This window comes from Falco cherrug, chromosome 8 (assembly GCF_023634085.1).
Source record: "Falco cherrug isolate bFalChe1 chromosome 8, bFalChe1.pri, whole genome shotgun sequence".
NCBI classification, from domain to species: domain Eukaryota; kingdom Metazoa; phylum Chordata; class Aves; order Falconiformes; family Falconidae; genus Falco; species Falco cherrug.
Window position 1 is genome coordinate 39412069 of NC_073704.1, and position 6588 is coordinate 39418656.

Below are 6588 nucleotides of genomic sequence, written 5' to 3' on the forward strand. Positions count from 1 at the left end.
ACCTTACTAGATCCCAGAGAGGTAGGTATTATGGCCTATACTTAATCCAGGCTGTGGTGTGCTATTTCTGTATCTCAATATCATTTTGTTAATGTGTATTACGATGAGCAGGCTGAAATGGTGTCTGACTAGTAGAGATGACTGTGCATATATTTAAGCTGTGAATATTCTGCATGATGAGCCTTCATATAGAAACAACTTTTTTTTTTTTTTTCCAGATACAGCCTTGTTCCTGAAAAAAAGTACATAATAAAAGAGTTATGCAGAAAGCATTGAAGGGCTACTGATAATGTATAGTTATATACAATATGTAACTCATTCTGTTACCAGATTAGGATGAACAGGACTTTCCGTTCTGTTACTGAACACCTGAGTGCACTTCAATGAGCATGAAATTTTCTTTTGTAATATAATTTACCTAATTGCTGTAAAAATTTAACCTACTGTTTTAACTTCAATTATTAAAGGTGAGAAGAGCAAATGAAACTCCTGTTAATACATCATAAAAGTTATTCTGAAGTTTCATTGCAAGAAACGCATTTTGTTTTTAGTACTGATGTAGAGCTTTGACTCCTAATGAGTGCTTCCCCCCCCTTTTTTTTTCCTTTCCATCCTGCTCTAAACAAGATGTTGTTTATTACTTGAAACATTATATGTAAGCCCCAAGAATATGTTACATGTGACTGGAGCTTTGGCAGACTCTGCGAAACTGAAGTTTCCAGAAATTTTGCTATGTTTAAAAACCAGAGCAATGTTTTAAGGAAAGATTTCTACTTCCAAATGTGTGGTTGCCTGAACCTTTTACATTTTCAAGTAAGGTTCCTCTGCCAAATAACACACTGTACCTTAACTATAATAAAAAAGCAGAGACTCTGTGTTTATAAAAACATTGCAGGAGCAACTGTGATCATATTACTTGAATTTATTCTATTCGTGTGCTCAAATATGCATTTTTATAGTAAGCTCTCTAGTACACCGGTCACTTACAGGAGTAGAAAATGACATGTACAGACAGAAGGCTGGCATAGCGGAACAAACCAAGCTGGTAAAGTACAGGAATTCAGAGCCAGACCAAAATATGAGGTCAAGGAAGTTGCTCTTATAATGATAGTGGTTATCTGTTTAATGTGTGATCTGGCAGTGATATGATGTTGACCATAAGCAATTACGCATGTTTCTAAACTGGTGGTATATGAGCCCTAAGTAACTGTATGCAAGATAAATAGGCTGTGAGAAATGGGCGCTCACTCTATTCTTGTGGTAGTTCTTGCTTAATGTCAATTAAAATTACAGCTTAGTAATAGATAGAAATTCTCCTCGTGTAAAGCAATGTCTGTATCCACTCTATCCGTTGCCATACACTTAAAATCCTATATTGAAACCAGTTTTATGAAGCAAACTCCTGTCTGAGCTGATAAATGCTGCATAATGTTCTTCTTAACAGACGTGGTTAGACATGCTTTTTCTAACTCTCTGGTTATTATTTGAAACAGCTTTCTTTACAATCAAGTTCTAACATCTGTCCGTGAATGATGCCCTTGTTCTCTATTTTGTTGTGCATGAGCCTAGAAGTGAGCAGTGTCCTCAATGTACGTTTAGCTGCCTGGCATTGACCTTGCAGGAGTTAAAAGCAGGAAGGTCTTCGTGACACCAAACAACCCGAGCACAGATTAGGACCTGGGAGCTGCTATGCTGAGGCCCTGGCTCTGAAACAGTTTTTTTAGGACTTTGGTGAATTCACTGGACTGCGTATCTTCTCATTAGCTTTTAATAGACTTGAATCCCGCTGTTCTAACAGTGCCTATGTATTCCTCTGTAAAATGGGATTGTGATGTTTTCCTGGGCTTAGGAAGATGTGGCTGGAGTGGAAGCTGTGTGGTTAGCTGATTGCGGTAGAAACTGTGCTGATGAGCTATGAAGACACCCAGGAAAGCCTCTTCTCCCCAAGAGCAAGCAGTTGCGTACAATTTGGCTCCTTCACTGTAAGTCCTATGATCACTGCTGCCAGCGCTCAATGGCTTCAATCTCTGCCTTTGCACAGAATGAGCTGTGGTCATCAACCCTCCCTCCCTGCCCCTGAGCACCATCTAGAAATAATCACTTAAAAAGCAGCATATGACTTCTTTAAAACAACTCTCAGTTGAGGCTTAAGCAGATGGCTTCCTAAGGGCTTTTGAAGGCACTTCACACAGCCTGGGCCATTGCAGAGGTGATGACTTTATGTATATTCTTAGCAAACCCAACGCTGATACCTGCAAGGCATCCCAGAGAGAAATAGTATGTCTTTGTTGCTTGAAAGACCGAATTGAACAAAGATTTAATGACCAGAGCACATCAGTTAATCATTGGCCATTTAGGAGCCATATCAGGAATCTTGTGATGGTCCTGAAGCGGTTATGTGGCCACGGACTTTCACATTGCATCAGTGCATGTGCTTTGGCCATAGCTTCTAGACTTCGCAAATGTAACCTTTCATCCTTCTACTTTTCAGAAGCATAAAAAGAAGGGCTGCAAAAATCCACGATTGTGGTGGAGAACTAAATAAGGAAACATAACTGCTTACTGAAACGCCACCCCCTCCGAGAGAAATGTCAGCGACACAATGAGTGCTATTATTCCGCTCCTTTACAACCAGATTGGGGGTTTATGTTAAAGTCTGTAGGAAAGGGCAGCAGCATCCTATCAGTAAACCACACTTCTGATTGGCATTCAGTGCTCCCTTCTTGGGGTAACGTTTCCAGAGGAGCCCCTGTGCTCTCAGGCTGCCCCATGACTTGCTGCTGTGTGTGGGAGGCAGCTGGAGGAGCCGCTTTCTTACCCGTTGCTCCAGTGCACCGGCATTGTTATGGCACCTTTCCCCTTGTGCAAGGCAATCGTTCCATTGCCCATAATAAATGACAGCTCTGAGGTATCACAAAATGGTCATGTGCAACAAACTGCTTAGCCCATGTAACAGTCTCTAGTGCTGTGGGTTCCCTGCGTTGCGTGAAAGGACATACTCTCTGATAGGGCAGGTTTGTGAGGTTTTTGTTTCACCTTTTTCCACAATGTGTGTCTTATTTTAAGGGGAAATTGTCCCATTGAGCTTATCTCCTCCCATTCACAGTCATGTGGACCCTCTACTACTTTCTGGTAATGAAATCTGTACTTTGCAAACACTATAGCAATTATCTCCATGGAAAAGTTCTGATAGGAAAAGAATATTATTTTAACCTTCTTTATTATGCTTTAGCAGCTGGAAACAAGGAAAATGGCCAGGATTACTGTGCTACTCATCCCTCTGCAGACTATCAGCGACAACTCCACAGACAAAGCTGGGAACCAACAGTTTCATGCGGTAAGTATTTGGATGCATTTTCAAGTAAGGTGAGAAAATAGTGCAGGCTGTGTTAGCTGATGTCCTGCTATTTGGAAATGCTTCTGTTGTTTAAATAAGCACAGTTCAGAAAAAAAAAGTTAATTACATTCCCGGTGACCTTGCAGGTTTTTATTGGCGTGTGGCACTTTTGGGTGTATGAGGAGGTGAAAATATCTTTATATACCAATTTAATTCTAGTGAGCTAAATAGCCACAGAGCAATTTGCTAATGTTGGGAAAGTTTCATTGGGAAGGTATCTTAGTGTTTTGGAATATTCTTCCTAGAAACTAATGGGATTTGCCTTGTATAGTGGAATATCAAGGAAAATATTTCATACGTTTTAACTGGAGCCACCTCAGAATTTAGCTGTTTGGAGAAGATATCAATCATCATATAGAGCTGCAAAATATGTGTCGATTTGCTGGTGGGGAAAGCATGTTTCGCTGAGCTGGAACAGTTTCTTTAGAACATGCCTTTTTCAGTGAAAGTTTTGGTCAGAAAGAGTTAAAGTTTTCCCCTTTGATAATATGGAAATAAAACAGCTTTACAAGACAAACGTTTCACTTCAGTTTTATAATTTTGGTTTTGTATTTATTTTAAATGATATATTAGATGAACCTTCTATATTATTTTAACATCATTCAAATGAGTACTTTTGATGTTTCCCAATCACCATTTTTTGGGAATATCTTTCCTATGAGAAATGTTGAGTTTTCGTTCCTATTCATTATGGAAAACACTTTTCTCACCCGTCTTTGTATTGAGCCTATTATCTGCATTTAGCATCTCTAACTCAATAATGCTCATCTGCGTGTGCAAGGTGGTGCCGGGGGCTCTGAGCATGGCTGGGTGCAAGGCGGTGGGTGCAGGCAGGAGCAGGCAGCAGTGAGTGGGTGCAGAGCCAGCTCTGTAGGAAGCCTTGTGGTATCTGTGCTGTCTTGCCTACGAGCTCAGAGTCTTTTCTACGTAAAAAATAGGGTTATTTGCATCTGAAACCTTTTGGTCTTCCTTGGGGAGTGTGGTGTAGGTGATGGTTTAGGAACATCTACCGAAAGCCTCGCCTGGGGGTCCTATTACACAAACGACTGGTTTTCTGCTGGTCTATGGATCTGACTCAGCTCATCTTGTACACAGGAACCCAGAATTTAGGCGAGGAAAGTGGGATCTGTAGGAGGGGGGCAGCAGGTTGTTAAACTCATCCATCTGTCTCGTCTAACCATTTCTCTAGTGTTATGTGAGCCAATGGATAAGGTGCATCATCTTTAAGAAATGTCAAGTGGCAGTTTCTTAAAAATAGCTGTAAGAGTGAATTAATTCCTTATGAGGGAGCAAATAGGTTTTCGCCTCCAAATACCCATTATTTTTGGACTTCAGGTGTTCACGCTACCTCCTGTGGAAAGTATCTTTTGCCAAAGTGGGAGAGGTCTCCAGGAAAATGCATGAAAGTCTCTTGCTTCCTTCGCGTGTAGCAGCAAGGCTGTCAGAGAGGCCGAAAGGATCCAGTTGCCTAACCCTGCAGAGCCTGGTTACCCGTTTGGAGATCCTTTTGAGTTAGTCTAGAGCTTGGCACATCCCCAGTTTGCCTCCCTGGTATCCTGCAGGCTTTCTCCCACTTCAGCAGCTCATCTTCTGCAGGAGCCATGCTATTCCTCCCCTGCAGCCTGTATGGCAGAAGCTGTTTGCAATCCTCTGTGGGAGTTACTGCTACGTTCCTGGATACGTACAAGTTTTGAAGTAAAAATATGACTCAGAATAGCTCCGCCTTACTCCTATTCCCTAGAAACATGACTTCAACAAGGCTCACTCTGAGGCGTCTGTGAGGCGCTGAGGGTATGAAAGCGTATTGCAGAGCGAGCAAGCTCGTATCATCAAACACAGCAAGCTAGTACAAAAGTTTAAGCGGTATAGTGTGGTGCTGATCTAAAGTGGTCTGAAATACAATAAAAGGTGAATCTTCTTTCAGAATCACAGCAAATAATTTATTTATTTATTTTTCCCTGGGCAGACTTTGAGGACTGCCGTATGTATTTCTGTATTTCTTCCCAATCATTTTGGATGTGACTGAAACTGGCTGTGCTGAGAGTTGGACTCCAACTGAATGAGGGGCTTTTGCTCCAGCCTCTGCCTGGCCTTGGGTTATAGGCGCTTCAGAAAGCAGAAGCAGAGGCACAAATGATACGCTTCATGTCTAAGTCATACCATCCCCATGAATGCAACTTGGGATGGGTTTCCATTGCGGTAGGCTGGTCTGCAGCCTGGTTCATCCTGGAAGACAGTGTGGGACTGTTTTGGGAAAAAACAACTTTGCTGGAGAAATAACTGCAGTTGTATTCTTTCCAAGAGTGAAGGGGAAAGTTGGAGAGGGAAGGATGGGGGGAGGCATGCAGGAGGCATCGGAAGTGCATCCTGCATTTATTTTTAAGTAGTAATATATCCAAGTCCCTTTGAACCATATTTATTCTCTGGGATGTTTATGTATTCATGCTGAACATGGGATAACAGAGCACATAAAGATATATAATATTGGTGAAGCAGAAAATGACTGCTATAGTACTTTCTACTCTCGGCTCCTTCTCCACTAATGCCCTTACACCTTTCTTCTTCAGGCTTTTTGTAGCATCCTAAACAGAAGGATATTGAAGGGAGCTGATTCTGCTTTGATCCTTATGCTTGTTGTCAAAGCGCTTGGGATTGAAGAGACTGTTGGCTACAATTGACTGTGACAATTAGGAGATGATCAGAGCCCTAGAGTGGAGCACTTAAAGGGTAATTTACATGTCAGTTTGTCGAATAAAAAAAAGATATTCAGCTAAGATTTTTTTTCCCCCTTAGAGCCTTGTAAACTGCAATTTGTGCTCTAGTAAGAAAAACCTGGCAGAGGAGTTAGGATAGCCATTTCCATTTGAAAAGAGGCAATCATAAGGCCACTGCTGAGCCTATTGTCCACTAAAAATGCTGATTTGCAGTCAGGGAGTGAAAGAGTGGAGCCATCACTAAATAGAACCTCGTGCAAGGTAACTCCCCCTTGGTGGCTTTCTAATGTTGGCTGAAGGTTTTATATACCTTAAATCCTGCATTTACTATCATTATAACATTGTTACTGATCATGAATGTTCTTTATCATAACAAAAAAATGAAGGTATTGAGGGGGAGGTGGGTAGAACAGGAGCTACCAGCCAGTGGATAGGCTCACGCCAGCTATCTATTGTATCAAATCTTTCTTGTTCTCT

General features: G+C 41.5%; 1 long non-coding RNA gene across 1 annotated transcript; it reads left to right on the plus strand.

Annotated features, from left to right (window-relative positions):
- The first annotated feature begins 800 nt into the window (after positions 1-800).
- LOC129736644 (uncharacterized) lies at positions 801-6150 on the plus strand. Its single transcript, XR_008733556.1, has 3 exons — positions 801-1982; positions 3233-3366; positions 5965-6150. It is a non-coding gene; the product is annotated as an uncharacterized LOC129736644 (long non-coding RNA).
- Positions 6151-6588: the final 438 nt, after the last annotated feature.